The 16915-nt window shown below is 51.4% G+C and overlaps 1 protein-coding gene and 1 long non-coding RNA gene across 2 annotated transcripts in view; both read left to right on the top strand.

Annotated features, from left to right (window-relative positions):
• Positions 1-16915, top strand: part of PLXNA4 (plexin A4) — a 930623-nt gene that overhangs the window by 158081 nt on the left and 755627 nt on the right. The gene's annotated exons all lie outside the window — the stretch shown is intronic.
• LOC132576643 (uncharacterized) lies at positions 10918-11531 on the top strand. The gene is made up of 3 exons (XR_009555765.1): positions 10918-11025; positions 11169-11283; positions 11414-11531. It is a non-coding gene; the product is annotated as an uncharacterized LOC132576643 (long non-coding RNA).

Raw genomic sequence — 16915 nt, 5'->3', positions numbered from 1 at the left:
TGGTCTCCAGACTCCTCACCATCTTTGTCGCCCTCCTCTGGACCCGCTCCAGCTTGTCTCTGTCCTTAAAACGTGGTGCCCAAAACTGAGCACAAGACTCCAGGTGAGGTCTTACCCTGAGACTAAACCGGTTCCACAGGCAGCTTGTGGATCTCGGCCACAGTAACCCCCACGACTGGCAACAACAGCCCGCAGTGCCATTTAACGGATGGAAATGTAATGCTTTCTCTCTCTTTTTTTTAAGCGCTTGATTACTTTATGAACGTCTTGAATAATGGCATCGGTTAATTGAATCCGGCTTTCAACCCAGAGTTGCCCCCATATTGTCCGGCAGCTCTTCCTTCTGCAGACAGGCCTTATTACTGGATACTCCTGTGTCCTGCTAATTAGAGCTCTCTGATCCAGGCCTGCGGAGGTGGACATTTTTTCAAAGCAGCTCTCCGGGTTCCTGTGTCACTTCTTTCCGCTCCGGCTCTTTCTGACGCTCTCCCCTCTTCGCTCTCCCTTCTTCGTTGTAACTGATTACAAGCCGCGCACGCCTCTGAAGAGGCCTAATTGCTTGCTTTTGAGCAAGATCGCAGCAAAAAGCACAATTCTCTGGCCAGTTCTCTTGCACAAACGCCGCCGGGGTGGAATGGCGGCCGTTCAAAAGCACAGCAGCAAAGGTAGGAAGAGCGCCGATGGATTAGACCAGGGGTGGCCAAACTTGCTGAATGTAAGAGCCGCATAGAATAAATGTCAGATGTTTGAGAGCCACAAGACGGGAAGGAGGTAAGGAAGGGAGGGACGGAGGGAGAGAGGAAGGAAGGAAGGAAGGAAGGAAGGAAGGAAGGAAGGAAGGAAGGAAGGAAGGAAGGAAGGAAGGAAGGAAGGAAGGAAAATAGATGCGGAGGGAGGGGAAGGTAGAAAGAAGCAACTTTGAATGTATTCTCCAAGCTGCCAGCTGGCTTGGCTTGGAGAAGTGATTAAAGAGAGAAATGCCTTCTCCAAGATGGCTGATGGGGTGGTGGGGGCTTCAAGAGCCACACAATATGTGTGAAAGAGCTCCATGCGGCTCTTGAACTGTACCTTGGCCATCCCTGGATTAGACCAAGGCTCTGTCTTTTGCAGCAGTGTGTCTCACTATAACCGGCCAGGTTGTTTGGGGACGATAAGATAACTGCTCTAATGGCCAGGAGTTCTTCCTAATGTTGAGCCAGAAACTCTTCTGATTTAATCTCAACCCATTGGTTCTGGTCCTACCTTCTGGGGCCACAGAAAACAATGCCACCCCATCCTCTATATCAGGGGTGGCCAAAGGTAGCTCTCCGGATGTTTTTTTTGCCTACAACTCCCATCAGCCCCAGCCAGCATGGCCAAGGGCTGGGGCTGATGGGAGTTGTAGGCAAAAAACATCCGGAGAGCTACCGTTGGCCACCCCTGCTCTATATGACAGCCCTTCAAGTACTTGAAGATGGCGATCCTATCAACTCTCAGCCGCCTCCTCTCCAGGCTAAACATGCCCAGCTCTTTCCACCTTTCTCCACAGGACTTGGTCTCCAGACCCCTCACTATCTTCGTTGCCCTCCTCTGGACCCATTCCAGCTTGTCTATATCCCTCTTAAAATGTGGTGCCCAAAACTGAACACAAGACTCCAGGTGAGGTCTTACCAGAGCAGAGTAAAGCGATACCATTGCTTCACATGATCGGGACACTATACTTTTGTTCAGCGGTCATTTTGTAGAAAAATAGGTGGTGGAGCTCATCCAGGGATTGTTATGCAGCTGCACCTACTATTCAATGGGCAAGGAGGTGGAACTCTCAGGAGGAGGTGGAACTCTCAGAAAAGTTCAGGAGCTGCATTCCTGTGAGCTCCCACTGAATCTGAGGCCTAGACAGACAGACAGACAGACAAACAGAAAGAAAGAAAGAAAGAAAGAAAGAAAGATAGATAGATAGATAGATAGATAGATAGATAGATAGATAGATAGATAGATAGATAGATAGATAGATAGATCCAGGGGTCATTTTGTAAAAAAAAAATAGGTGGTGGAGCTCATCCAGGGATTGTTATGCAGCTGCACGTACCATTCAATGGGCAAGGAGGTGGAACTCTCAGAAGGAGGAGGGTGGAACTCTCAGAAAGGTGCAGGAGCTGCATTCCTGTGAGCTCCCACTGAATCTGAGGCATAGATAGATAGATAGATAGATAGATAGATAGATAGATAGATAGATAGATAGATAGATAGATAGATAGATAGATAGATAGATAGATATTGATTGATTGATCCAGGGGTCATTTTGAAGAAAAATAGGTGGTGGAGCTCATCCAGGGATTGCTGTGCAGCTACACCTACTATTCAATGGAGAAGGAGGTAGAACTCTCAGAAGCAGGAGGTGGAACTCTCAGAAAGGTGCAGGAGCTGCATTCCTGTGAGCTCCCACTGAATCTGAGGCATAGATAGATAGATAGATAGATAGATAGATAGATAGATAGATAGATAGATAGATATTGATTGATCCAGGGGTCATTTTGAAGAAAAATAGGTGGTGGAGCTCATCCAGGGATTGCTGTGCAGCTACACCTACTATTCAATGGAGAAGGAGGTAGAACTCTCAGAAGCAGGAAGTGGAACTCTCAAAAAGGTGCAGGAGCTGTGCTCCTGTGAGCTCCCACTGAATCTAAGGCCTGCTTTTGTTCTGGCAGATAATAGCCCAGTGTTCACTGTCAAATGGGGGCCAGTCGCAGACGTTTCAGGGTAAAGGCTGACTGTCTCCTGCTCAGGTTCGAAGCCAGCGACGCGAGCTGAAATTAAAGTCATGCAAAGCGCTCGCCGTTTATTCCCACTGGAGAATGTTCACTGAGTTTCGTGGCCGCTCAGCGAAAATCAGGTTAGAGTGCTATTCCGGGGCTTCTCTGCATCGCTTTGGCATACTGACACGCAGCCAGAGGTTTGGGAGGAGAGGAGATCCATTTGGGGTGCACGTTCCACTCCAGAGCCCCGTGGTGCAGAGTGTTAAAGCTTCAGTCCTGCAGTCCTAAGCTCTGCTCACGACCTGAGTTCCATCCCCGGCGGAAGCTGGGTTTTCAGGTAGCCGGCTCGAGGTTGTCTCAGCCTTCCATCCTTCCGAGGTCAGTAAAATGAGGACCCAGCTTGCTGGGGGGAAAGCGTAGATGAACGTGGAAGGCAAGGGCAAACCGCCCCGTCAAAAGTCTGCCGTGAAAACGTGAAAGCAACGTCACCCCAGAGTCGGAAACGACTGGTGCTTGCACAGGGGACTTTTCCTTTCCCTCCACTCCAAAGGAACGACCTGCCGGTAATGAGAGAACGGCAGGGCCGGGTGAAGTGGAACGGAGAGCCGCTATCGAACGCCTTTTTTCGTACACAAATGTTGTATTTCAGAGAGTGTCACCGGAATAATTGGAAAACGCCAATAACAATCGACAAGGCATCGCATAACTGACTGCAGAGGGTGAAAATGATAGCGAGGGAACCCCATAAAAGATTAGAAACAGATTGTTAATCTCTTGCCGGGAGAACAGCGCCGTGGAGAAAGTTGCTGATTCCGGCAGGGGGGGAAGATGACCTTACCTTGACACTGAAGAGGACCACTAAGAAATTGTTTCGGTTCTTTGGAAATGCCTCTGCTTGCCAGGAGACAGTGCCCAGAAATTGAGCAGAAGAACATAAGAAGCAGCCCCATAGCTAGGGGCCACAGGGGGAAGAAGAAGAATAAGAAGAATTGCAGATTTATACCCTGCCCTTCTCTCTGAATCAGAGACTCAGAGCGGCTTACAATCTCCTATATCTTCTCCCCCCACCACAGACACCCTGTGAGGTGGGTGGGGCTGGAGAGGGCACTCACAGCAGCTGCCCTTTCAAGGACAACCTCTGCCACAGCTATGGCTGACCCAAGGCCGTTCCAGCAGCTGCAAGTGGAGGAGTTGGATCAGGCTAATGGCCCATCCAGTCCAACACTCTGTGTCACATAAGAACATAAGAGAAGCCATGTTGGATCAGGCCAATGACCCATCCAGTCCAACACTCTGTGTCACGTAAGAACATAAGAGAAGCCATGATGGATCAGGCCAATGGCCCATCCAGTCCAACACTCTGTGTCACATAAGGACATAAGAGAAGCCATGCTGGGTCAGGCCAATGGCCCATCCAGTCCAACACTCTGTGTCACATAAGAACATAAGAGAAGCCATGCTGGGTCAGGCCAATGGCCCATCCAGTCCAACACTCTGTGTCACATAAGAACATAAGAGAAGCCATGCTGGGTCAGGCCAATGGCCCATCCAGTCCAACACTCTGTGTCCCATAAGAACATAAGAGAAGCCATGCTGGGTCAGGCCAATGGCCCATCCAGTCCAACACTCTGTGTCCCATAAGAACATAAGAGAAGCCATGCTGGGTCAGGCCAATGGCCCATCCAGTCCAACACTCTGTGTCACATAAGAACATAAGAGAAGCCATGCTGGGTCAGGCCAATGGCCCATCCAGTCCAACACTCTGTGTCCCATAAGAACATAAGAGAAGCCATGTTGGATCAGGCCAATGGCCCATCCAGTCCAACACTCTGTGTCACGTAAGAACATAAGAGAAGCCATGTTGGATCAGGCCAATGGCCCATCCAGTCCAACACTCTGTGTCACGTAAGAACATAAGAGAAGCCATGTTGGATCAGGCCAACGGCCCATCCATTCCAACACTCTGTGTCACACAGTGGCCAAAAAAAGAAGATATTGGATATATATCCTACCCTATACTCTGAATCTCAGAGTGGTCACGATCTCCTTTACCTTCCTTTACCTGGAGGGGGATGCAGGAGGCCACTGGGGAGGGGCTCATGGGAGTGAGTGCAGAAAACTGGGGTGGCTGGGGGCCCTCCCTCTCCTTTCGGTGTGATTTAAAGAGCATGAAGGCGTGAGAGGGCGCAGTAGCTGCTCTTGCAAGCCCCTCCCACCTCAAAAAAGATATTCTAGCATTGGGGAAAGTGCAGAAAAGGTCTACTAGAACAATGAAAGGGTTGGATCATTTTCCCTAAGAAGAAAGGTTAAAGCGCTGGGGGCTCTTTAGCTTGGGGAAATGTCGACTGCGGGGTGATATGATTGAGGTTTACAAGATTATGCATGGGACCGAGAAGGCAGAGAAAGAAGGACTTTTCTCTCTTTCTCACAATACAAGAACTCCTGGACACTCCATGGCCCATCCAGTCCATGAAATCGCTGAGCAGTTGGGTTAGAACTGAGAAAAGGAAGTCCTTCTTCACCCAAAGGGTGACTAACATGTGGAATTCATTGCCACAGGAGGTGGTGGCGGCTACAAGCATAGACGGCTTCAAGAGGGGAATGGATAAGCATATGGAGCAGAGGTCCATCAGTGGCTATTAGCCATAGCGTATTGTTGGAACTCTCTGTCTGGTGATGCTCTGTATTCTTGGTGCTTTGGGGGGGGGCGCAGTGGGAGGGCTTCTAGCTCCACTAGTGGACCTCCTGATGGCACTTGGGGTTTTTTTGGCCACTGTGTGACACAGAGTGTTGGACTGGATGGGCCATTGGCCTGATCCAACATGGCTCCTCTTGTGTTCTTGTATTTAAATCACACAGGAGGGGGGGGGGGGTACAGAATCATAGAATCATAGAGTTGGAAGCGTCATCTAGTCCAACCCCCTGCACAATGCAGGCAACTCACAAATACCTCCCCCTAAATTCACAGGATCTTTATTGCTGTCAGATGGTCATCCAGCCTCTGCTGAAAAACCTCTAAGGATGGAGAGCCCACCGCCTCTCGAGGAAGCCTGTTCCACTGAGGAACTGCTCTAACGGTCAGGAAGTTTCTTCTCATGTTGAGCCGGAAACTCTTCTGATTTCATTTCAACTCATTGGTTCTGCTCCTGCCTTCTAGAACCACAGAAAACAATTCCACACAGTCCTCTATAGGACAGCCCTTCAAGGACTTGAAGATGGTGATCATATCACCTCTCAGCTGCCTCCTCTCCAGGCTAGGCATGCCCCTGGCCTGGGATGGAGGTGAGGGGCCCAAAAACTGTCATGGGGACAAGCACCATAGGGCCCTGGTTAGCTACGGGCCTGATAAGAAGAGCCTTGATGGATCAGACCAGCAGTCCCATCTCACCCCATGGCCAAATCTATGGCATTGTATCTGACCGACGTCCTTGTCCTTCCCAGGCTCTGTCTCCAAATCTCCAGGAATTTCCCAACCTGGATCTGGCATCCCAGCCCCTCATTCCCCACGAGCAGCCAGGGAGAACCCAAGCAGAGGTCCATCAGTGACTATTAGTCACAGCGTATTGTTGGGACTGTCTGGGGCAGTGATGTTCTGTATTCTTGGTACTTGGGGAGGGGGGCACAGTGGGAGGACTTCTAGTGTTCTGGCCCTGCTGATGGACCTCCTGATGGCACCTGGGTTGTTTGGCCTCTATGTGACAGAGAGTGTTGGACTGGATGGGCTATTGACCTGATCCAACATGGCTTCTCTTACGTTCTTATGGCCCTGCTGGTGGATCTCCTGAGGGCACCTTGGTTTTGGCCACTGTGTGACACAGAGTGTTGGACTGGATGGACCATTGGCCTGATCCAACATGGCTTCTTTTATGTTCTTATGGCCCTGCTGGTGGACCTCCTGAAGGCACCTGGGTTTTAGCCACTGTGTGATACAGTGTTGGACTGGATGGGCTATTGACCTGATTCAAAATGGTTTCTCTTATGTTCTTATGGCCCTGCTGGTGGACCTCCTGAAGGCACCTGGGCTTTGGCCACTGTGTGATACAGTGTTGGACTGGATGGGCTATTGACCTGATCCAACATGGTTTCTCTTATGTTCTTATGGCCCTGCTGGTGGACCTCCTGAAGGCACCTGGGTTTTGGCCACTGTGTGATACAGTGTTGGACTGGATGGCCACTGTCCTGATCCAACATGGCTTCTCTTATGTTCTTATGGCCCTGCTGGTGGATCTCCTGAAGGCACCTGGGTTTTGGCCACTGTGTGATACAGTGTTGGACTGGATGGCCACTGTCCTGATCCAACATGGTTTCTCTTATGTTCTTATGGCCCTGCTGGTGGACCTCCTGAAGGCACCTGGGTTTTGGCCACTGTGTGATACAGTGTTGGACTGGATGGCCACTGTCCTGATCCAACATGGTTTCTCTTATGTTCTTATGGCCCTGCTGGTGGACCTCCTGAAGGCACCTGGGTTTTGGCCACTGTGTGATACAGTGTTGGACTGGATGGCCACTGTCCTGATCCAACATGGCTTCTCTTATGTGACACAGAATGTTGGACTGTAGGGGCCACTGGCCTGATCCAACATGGCTTCTCTTATGTTCTTATGTGACACAAAGTGTTGGACTGGAGGGGCCATTGGCCTGTTCCAACATGGCTTCTCTTATGTTCTTATGAGTCCATGTGGTGCAACAGTCAAGCAGACCTGCAGCGATGTCAGCTGCATTTGGGAAACCCCGAAATACTACTATGGAAAGGGAGGGCGCACGGGGCAGAGAGAAGGTCTCGGAGAGATGTTTCCCCATCTCTGCAAAAAATTCTGCTTGTCTTTTTTTTTTTTTTCATTTCCTGGCTGCCTGTGCATCCAGCGTCTCTGATCGAGCGTCAGCCGGCATCTCTGATCAAGCGTCTAAACTAAGAATAAAATATTAATATCTGGCCCAAGTTTGTGTGTTTAATAATTTAGGATGTGGTCCGCGCTGTGGCTCTTCTTGCCAGGGAAGGGGAGGGGAAGTCGTCTGGTGGGCTGCAATAGAAGGGAAGCTTGCGGTTGTCGGGAGACCGAGGGACGAGAGACGGGGAGGGAAAGGAACGAGGCGTGTCGTCAGACGGTGCGGCTTCTGGGCAGTCGAGGAGCAGAATGGGAAGTCCCTGTCGGGTAATTGAATCCCATTTGATGTATTTTTATCGATCGACCAAATATATATTGAATGGACATCACTACGTTGGCTCGTGGTGCAGCACAGAGAAGAAAAGATGAATGATTGCAAAGCCAGGGGCAAAATTAGCCCCCCAAAACTACAACTGCTGCTTCGCCACTAGGGGGTACGGCAAAGTTGAAAACGTTCCATTTCCGAATTCCGCTTCAGAAGGGAGGAATATGTCAAGAGAAGCCATTTGTGTGCCTCTTCATCCTTTATAGTCCCTTTTGGTGCCACGGTTTTTCAGCTAGTTGCTTCTTTCTCCTTTATCACATGAGTGCCCCTCAGTCACATGAGCGCTCCCAGCCAATTGTTTTGTTTTTCTTCACATAACTTCCCTTTCTCTCACACAGCGATTCAATGTATCTTACGTCACTCTTCTCTGCTCTGTTTTACCCTGTGGGGTAAAAGGTCAGGTTAGGAAGAAGAAGATGAAGACCGCAGATTTATACCCCGGCCTTTTCTCTGAATCAGAGACTCAGAGCGGCTCACAATCTCCTTTCCCTTCCTCCCCCACAACAGACACCCTGTGAGGTGGGTGGGGCAGAGAGGGCTCTCACAGCAGCTGCCCTTTCAAGGACAACCTCTGCCAGAGCTCTGGCTGACCCAGGTCCATTCCAGCAGCTGCAAGTGGAGAAGTGGGGAATCAAACCCGGTTGTCCCAGATAAGATTCCACACACTTAACCACTACACCAAACTAGCTCTCTACACATCCTGTCATGATTTGGGAGTAGGGTTGCCAAGTCCAATTCAAGAAATACCTGGGGACTTTGGGGGTGGAGCCAGGAGACTTTGGGGGTGGAGCCAAGATCAAGGCTATGACAAGCATAATTGAACTCCAAAGGGAGTTCTGGCCATCACATTTAGAAGAAGAAGATGATGATATTGGATTTATATCCCGCCCTCCACTCCGAAGAGTCTCAGAGCGGCTCACAATCTCCTTTACCTTCCTCCCCCACAACAGACACCCTGTGAGGTGGGTGGGGCTGAGAGGGCTCTCACAGCAGCTGCCCTTTCAAGGACAACCTCTGCCAGGGCTATGGCTGACCCAAGGCCGTGCTAGCAGGTGCAAGTGGAGGAGTGGGGAATCAAACCCAGTTCTCCCAGATAAGAGTCCGCACACTTAACCACTACACCAAACTGGTGTACGGCACACCTTTTCAATGCTTTCCTTCCATAGGAAATAATGAAGGATAGGGGCACCTTCTTTTGGGACTCATAGAATTGGACCTCCTTGTCCAATCTTTTTGAAACTTGGAGGGTATTTTGGGGAGAGGCACTAGATGCTATAATGAAAATTTGGTGCCTCTACCCAAAAAAAAGCCCCCCCAGAGCCCCAGATACCCACAGATCAATTCTCCATGATTTTCTATGGGAATAAATCTCCATAGGGAATAACAGAGTTCCCAGAAGACATTTCCCTCCCCTCCCCCCACTTTCTGACGACCCTGAAGCGGGGGGAGGGCCTCCAAACCGGGGGATCCCCTGCCCCCACCTGAGGATTGGCAACCCTATTTGGGAGAACTGAGTTTGATTCCCCATTCCTCCACTTGCAGCTTCTAGAATGGCCTTGGGTTAGCCATAGCTCTTGTAGGAGTTGTCCTTGAAAGGGCAGCTTCTGGGAGAGCTCTCTTAGCCCCACCCGCCTCACAGGGTGTCTCTCTTAAGGGTGTGTTACTAGCCCATGGGCACTTGGGAAGCTTCCATGGCAGAGTATAACAACAGGTTTATTATGAGTGCTCAAGAAGAAACAGGTGGGTTGTAAAACATTTAGGCAACAGTGAATATGAGAACAGTAAAGGTAGGTACAAAGAAAACTAGACATTCCCTTTCTCTAATACCAAGAGACTCACCAACTTTGGGTGAAGGCACATTCCTGCTGCAGCCTTTCCAGAGATCACTCCTCTGTCCGCAGCCTCTCCAAAGAGAACACCCTGTCTGTACTAGCTTGGCCTTTTTATGCTTTCCTCCCAGGTTCCACCATCTCTGGGCAAGTTTTCCATCCAAAACTGCTGCCCACCCAATCAGAAGGGCAGTAGGGATCCTGGGAGATGTTGGCCCTGTAGCTACTCCTACACAGGCTTCCCTGGAGCCTGTAGGCCTCACTAGGCCTAGGGTCATGACAGGTTGTGTAGGCTGAGAGAGAACAGCTGGCTCATGGTCACCCCCTGCAGTTTGGGAGTTGAATGTGGGTCTCTGTGATCCACTGCTCTAACCACTATACTCACCTCCTCTCTGCGTTTATGTAGAGAGTGATAACAAAGACTGAATGCGCTGCTTCTTTTAGTTAGATTTCTGGAGGAACTAGGGTTGCCAATCCCCAGGTGGGGGCAGGGGATTCCCCGGTTTGGAGACCCTCCCCCCCGCTTCAGGGTCGTCAGAAAACGGGGGGGGAGGGGAGGGAAATGTCTGCTGGGAACTCTATTTTTCCCTGAGATTTATTCCCATAGAAAATCATGGAGAATTGATCTGTGAGTATCTGGGGCTCTGGGGGGGGGGGGGCTGTTTTCTGGGGTAGAGGCACCAAATTTTCAGTATAGCATCTAGTGCGTCTCCCCAAAATACCCCCCAAGTTTCAAAAAGATTGGACCAGGGGGTCCAATTCTATGTGCCCCAAAAGAAGGTGCCCCATCCTTCATTATTTCCTGTGGAAGGAAGGAATTGAAAAGGTGTGCAGTCCCTTTAAATGTGATGGCCAGAACTCCCTTTGGAATTCAATTATGCTTGTCACAGCCTTGATCTTGGCTCCACCCCAGTGTCTCCTGGCTCCACCCCCAAAGTCTCCAGATATTTCTTGAATTGGACTTGGCAACCCTAGGAGGAACCTCCACATGAAGAGGCACTAAGCCTCTGAATCCCAGAGCAGGGAGGCAACACCAGGGGAAGGCCTCAGCCTCTGTGCCCTGTTGTTGGAACTGGTTGGCCACTGTGAGGCAGGAGGCTGGACTAGATAGACCCTCACTGGTCTGATCGAGGAGGGATCTTCTGATGTTCTTATGAAGGCCTCGGCCTCTCTGCACTGTTTTTGACCCTCCAGAGGAACTGGTTGACCACTGTGTGAGACAGGAAGGTGGACTAGATGGACCCTCCCTGGTCTGATCCAGCAGGGCTCTTCTGATGTCCTTATGAAGGCCTCAGTCTCTCTGCCTTGTTGTTGGCCCTTGAGAGGAACTGGTTGGCCTCTGTGTGAGACAGGAGGCTGGACTAGATGGACCCTCCCTGGTCTGATCCAGCAGGGCTCTTCTGATGTCCTTATGAAGGCCTCAGTCTCTCTGCCCTGTTGTTGGCCCTTGAGAGGAAATGGTTGGCCTCTGTGTGAGACAGGAAGGTGGACTAGATGGACCCTCCCTGGTCTGATCCAGCAGGGCTCTTCTGATGTCCTTATGAAGGCCTCAGCCTCTCTGCCCTGTTGTTGGAACTGGTTGGCCACTGTGAGGCAGGAGGCTGGACTAGATAGACCCTCACTGGTCTGATCGAGGAGGGATCTTCTGATGTTCTTATGACGGCCTCGGCCTCTCTGCACTGTTTTTGACCCTCCAGAGGAACTGGTTGACCACTGTGTGAGACAGGAAGGTGGACTAGATGGACCCTCCCTGGTCTGATCCAGCAGGGCTCTTCTGATGTCCTTATGAAGGCCTCAGTCTCTCTGCCCTGTTTTTGGCCCTTGAGAGGAACTGGTTGGCCTCTGTGTGAGACAGGAGGCTGGACTAGATGGACCCTCCCTGGTCTGATCGAGGAGGGATCTTCTGATGTTCTTATGAAGGCCTCAGCCTCTCTGCCCTGTTGTTGGCCCTTGAGAGGAACTGGTTGGCCTCTGTGTGAGACAGGAGGCTGGACTAGATGGACCCTCCCTGGTCTGATCGAGGAGGGATCTTCTGATGTTCTTATGAAGGCCTCAGCCTCTCTGCCCTGTTGTTGGCCCTTGAGAGGAACTGGTTGGCCTCTGTGTGAGACAGGAGGCTGGACTAGATAGACCCTCACTGGTCTGATCGAGGAGGGATCTTCTGATGTTCTTATGAAGGCCTCAGCCTCTCTGCCCTGTTGTTGGCCCTTGAGAGGAACTGGTTGGCCTCTGTGTGAGACAGGAGGCTGGACTAGATGGACCCTCACTGGTCTGATCCAGCAGGGCTCTTCTGATGTCCTTATGACGGCCTCGGCCTCTCTGCCCTGTTGTTGGCCCTTGAGAGGAACTGGTTGGCCTCTGTGTGAGACAGGAGGCTGGAATAGACGGACCCTCACTGGTCTGATCCAGCAGGGCTCTTCTGATGTCCTTATGACGGCCTCGGCCTCTCTGCCCTGTTGTTGGCCCTTGAGAGGAACTGGTTGGCCTCTGTGTGAGACAGGAGGCTGAACTAGATGGACTCTCACTGGTCTGATCCAGCAGGGCTCTGCTGATGTTCTTATGAAGGCCTCAGCCTCTCTGCCCTGTTGTTGGCCCTTGAGAGGAACTGGTTGGCCTCTGTGTGAGACAGGAGGCTGGACTAGATGGACCCTCCCTGGTCTGATCGAGGAGGGATCTTCTGATGTTCTTATGAAGGCCTCAGCCTCTCTGCCCTGTTGTTGGCCCTTGAGAGGAACTGGTTGGCCTCTGTGTGAGACAGGAGGCTGGACTAGATGGACCCTCACTGGTCTGATCCAGCAGGGCTCTTCTGATGTCCTTATGACGGCCTCGGCCTCTCTGCCCTGTTGTTGGCCCTTGAGAGGAACTGGTTGGCCTCTGTGTGAGACAGGAGGCTGAACTAGATGGACTCTCACTGGTCTGATCCAGCAGGGCTCTGCTGATGTCCTTATGAAGGCCTCGGCCTCTCTGCCCTGTTGTTGGCCCTTGAGAGGAACTGGTTGGCCTCTGTGTGAGACAGGAGGCTGGACTAGATAGACCCTCACTGGTCTGATCGAGGAGGGATCTTCTGATGTTCTTATGAAGGCCTCAGCCTCTCTGCCCTGTTGTTGGCCCTTGAGAGGAACTGGTTGGCCTCTGTGTGAGACAGGAGGCTGGACTAGATGGACCCTCACTGGTCTGATCCAGCAGGGCTCTTCTGATGTCCTTATGACGGCCTCGGCCTCTCTGCCCTGTTGTTGGCCCTTGAGAGGAACTGGTTGGCCTCTGTGTGAGACAGGAGGCTGGAATAGACGGACCCTCACTGGTCTGATCCAGCAGGGCTCTTCTGATGTCCTTATGACGGCCTCGGCCTCTCTGCCCTGTTGTTGGCCCTTGAGAGGAACTGGTTGGCCTCTGTGTGAGACAGGAGGCTGAACTAGATGGACTCTCACTGGTCTGATCCAGCAGGGCTCTGCTGATGTTCTTATGAAGGCCTCAGCCTCTCTGCCCTGTTGTTGGCCCTTGAGAGGAACTGGTTGGCCTCTGTGTGAGACAGGAGGCTGGACTAGATGGACCCTCCCTGGTCTGATCGAGGAGGGATCTTCTGATGTTCTTATGAAGGCCTCAGCCTCTCTGCCCTGTTGTTGGCCCTTGAGAGGAACTGGTTGGCCTCTGTGTGAGACAGGAGGCTGGACTAGATGGACCCTCACTGGTCTGATCCAGCAGGGCTCTTCTGATGTCCTTATGACGGCCTCGGCCTCTCTGCCCTGTTGTTGGCCCTTGAGAGGAACTGGTTGGCCTCTGTGTGAGACAGGAGGCTGGAATAGACGGACCCTCACTGGTCTGATCCAGCAGGGCTCTTCTGATGTCCTTATGACGGCCTCGGCCTCTCTGCCCTGTTGTTGGCCCTTGAGAGGAACTGGTTGGCCTCTGTGTGAGACAGGAGGCTGAACTAGATGGACTCTCACTGGTCTGATCCAGCAGGGCTCTGCTGATGTCCTTATGAAGGCCTCGGCCTCTCTGCCCTGTTGTTGGCCCTTGAGAGGAACTGGTTGGCCTCTGTGTGAGACAGGAGGCTGGAATAGACGGACCACTGGTCTGAGCCAACAGGGCTCTTCTTATGCACTCACTTTTTTTTTTTAAAGTCCAAATTCAGCAATAAGAAGCTGCCTTTTGTGACCTGTATAAATTATGCAACATAAGCATAAGTGCGTAATGTAGTCTGCAGTTATTTCCATCACTGTTTTGCATTTATTTTGCCTGCAGTTGTCATGTAAGAAGGCCAAGGAATTCTACAGGGTTCTCCAGCCCCACCCCCACCCTCTGGAAATCATATTTTTGCTGCTACTCTGCTCTTTGTGAATTCAAAGTCGGGTCCGCGTGCTTTAAGAAGTGCAGTATTAATCTTGAGGGCTATTATCTCACCTAAAATGTATCTATTTTTGTTGATTTATAGCCCATCCTTTCCCGTAGCGGGCTCCGGGCGGGTTCCAACATAATAAAACAATCAAACCAACAGTCAAACAAATAATAATAAACAGGAAAGGAAAACGAAAGGTCCCCTGTGCAAGCACCAGTCGTTTCTGACTCTGGGGTGACGTTGCTTTCACAACGTTTTCATGGCAGACTTTTTACGGGGTGGTTTGCCCTTGCCTTCCCCAGTCCTCTACGTTTAACCCCCAGCAAGCTGGGTACTCATTTGACCGACCTCGGAAGGATGGAAGGCTGAGTCAACCTCGAGCCGGCAACCTGAAAACCCAGCTTCCGCCGGGGATCGGACTCAGGTCGTGAGCAGAGCTTAGGACTGCAGTACTGCAGCTTTAACACTCTGCGCCGCGGGGCTCAATAATTAATAAACATCTTCTTCTTGTTGTTTGGTGTGAGAGAGCCAGTTTGGTGTAGTGGTTAAGTGTGCGGACTCTTATCTGGGAGAACCGGGTTTGATTCCCCACTCCTCCACTTGCACCTGCTGGAATGGCCTTGGGTCAGCCATAGCTCTGGCAGAGGTTGTCCTTGAAAGGGCAGCCGCTGTGAGAGCCCTCTGAGCCCCACCCACCTCACAAGGGTGTCTGTTGTGGGGAAGGGAGATAAAGGAGATTGTGAGCCACTCTGAGACTCTGAGTGGAGGGCGGAATATAAATCCAATGTCGTCAGATTCTTCTTTCTCATTTTGAAAGATGCCTTAAACATATTAGATTGGGAAACTTTATTCTTCTAACTGAAGTAGGGTTGCCAGATCTCCCCTGACCTCTGGTGCGGTACGAGGAGGTTGGGTTGCCAGCTCCAGGTTGGGAAACTCCAGGAGATTCGGGGATGAAGCCTGGGGAATACAGGGACCTCGATGGGGTACAGTGCCATAGAGTTCACCCTCTAAACCATCCATTTTCTCCCTGGAAACTGATTGCCACAGAGGTGGCAATCAGAAGAGGCCTGCTGAATCAGACCAATGGACCGTGCAGTCCAGCACCCTGTCTCACACAGCAGCCAACCAGTTGTCCTGGAGGGTCAACAAATGTCTGAGTTGGGCAATTTCTGGAGATTTGGGCAGGGCCAGATTTACATTTAGGCCAAATAGGCATTGGCCTATAGGCCCTCATGCCTTTAGGGGCCCTGGGCCAACTTTTCTTCCCAGTTTTTCTCCAGTTTGCTGTAGTGGTTAAGTGTGCGGACTCTTATCTGGGAGAACCGGGTTTGATTCCCCACTTCCCCGCTGAAGCAGCCTGTCGGTCACTTCCGGGTTCCTGTCCTGCATCTTGACATGTGTTATTAGTGACAGGCTGCTTCGGTGGGTCGCTGCGCCGCCCCCCTGGGTCCCACAACGATGGGACCGATGCCACAGGGACGGGCTCGAAACACTCTATAACCCCTCAAAAGAACAGCAGTCTAGCTCGCTTCCCCCGAGCCCTGCCGCCATAAGCCTCAAGGGGGCTCATTTTGCGGCATCTCCCGGCGGGAGGGTGGCACCCGCACGGGACACATATCAAATGAAAGAGGGGGCGCAGGGCTATCAGAAACAGCCAGCGGAGGGAGTCGGGAGCCCACCCCACTGGGGGATCCACACCCCGAAAGTGATGAAGGTGGCGCAGATAGAGCCAACAGAGCAAACAGGACAAAATAAATAGGCTGCATTATGCAGCACAGTTGAGAAAGTGCCTTATCCCATATACTGATGAAGTATATACAGGATTTGAGAACAAAATTGTTTCCGGCGGTGATATTTGGGGGATTTTTGGGGACGTCACAGGAAGTGCTGTGAAGTCACTTCCTGTTTCCGGCAGTGGCATTTGGGGGAAATGATGTCATTTGGGGGAAGTGATGCCACAGGAAGTGATGTCACTTCCTGCTTCCGGCAGGTGGCGGGGGGAAATGATGTCACAGGAAGTAATGTCACTTCCCGTTTCCGGCAGGTGGCGCGGGGGAAAATGATGTCACAGGAAGTGATGTCACTTCCTGTTTCCGGCGGTGGCATGACGTCACCGGAAGTGCCGTCACCGGAAGTGATGTCACTTCCTGTTTCCGGCGGCGTGCACACACGTAGGGGGGCCCACATAAATCTTGGGCCCCGGGCCCCGAAAGCCCTAGCTACGCCCCTGTTGTGGAGGGAGGAAGGGAAAGGAGATTGTGAGCCGCTCTGAGACTCTTCGGAGTGGAGGGCGGGATATAATCCAATATCTTCATCTACCTCACAGGGTGTCTGTTGTGGAAGGGGGGGAAGGTAAAGGAGATTGTGAGCCGCTCTGAGACTCTTCGGAGTGGAGGCCGGGATATAAATCCAGTATCTTCTTCTACCACACAGGGTGTCTGTTGTGGGGGAGGAAGGTAAAGGAGATTGTGAGCTGCTCTGAGACTCTTCAGAGTGGAGGCCGGGATATAAATCCAATATCTTCTATCTTCTTCTTCTTCTCTCAGCCGATATTTCCTGCCCTTCTCGCTGGTCTCTTCAAATGCACACCTGTTTCTCACTGAACTTTTGGGCTTCCTTGGCCTTTTATTTCAGTCTCCAAAGAGAACAAGCCGCCAGCTTTGGGGCCGAACATTTTCCCACTGGAAGATTTAGTGTCCGCAGGAGGGGTGTGATTGATTTCGCCCAGAGACTTAATTGAAGCAAAATGAAAAGAGAATTCTCAATAAACGAAGCCATTATTCACAAGGGGCAGAGAGGCC

Source organism: Heteronotia binoei, chromosome 8 (assembly GCF_032191835.1).
Source record: "Heteronotia binoei isolate CCM8104 ecotype False Entrance Well chromosome 8, APGP_CSIRO_Hbin_v1, whole genome shotgun sequence".
In the NCBI taxonomy this organism is placed as follows: domain Eukaryota; kingdom Metazoa; phylum Chordata; class Lepidosauria; order Squamata; family Gekkonidae; genus Heteronotia; species Heteronotia binoei.
Note: the sequence above shows the minus strand (reverse complement) of the source record. Positions and strands in the feature narration are given on the sequence as shown.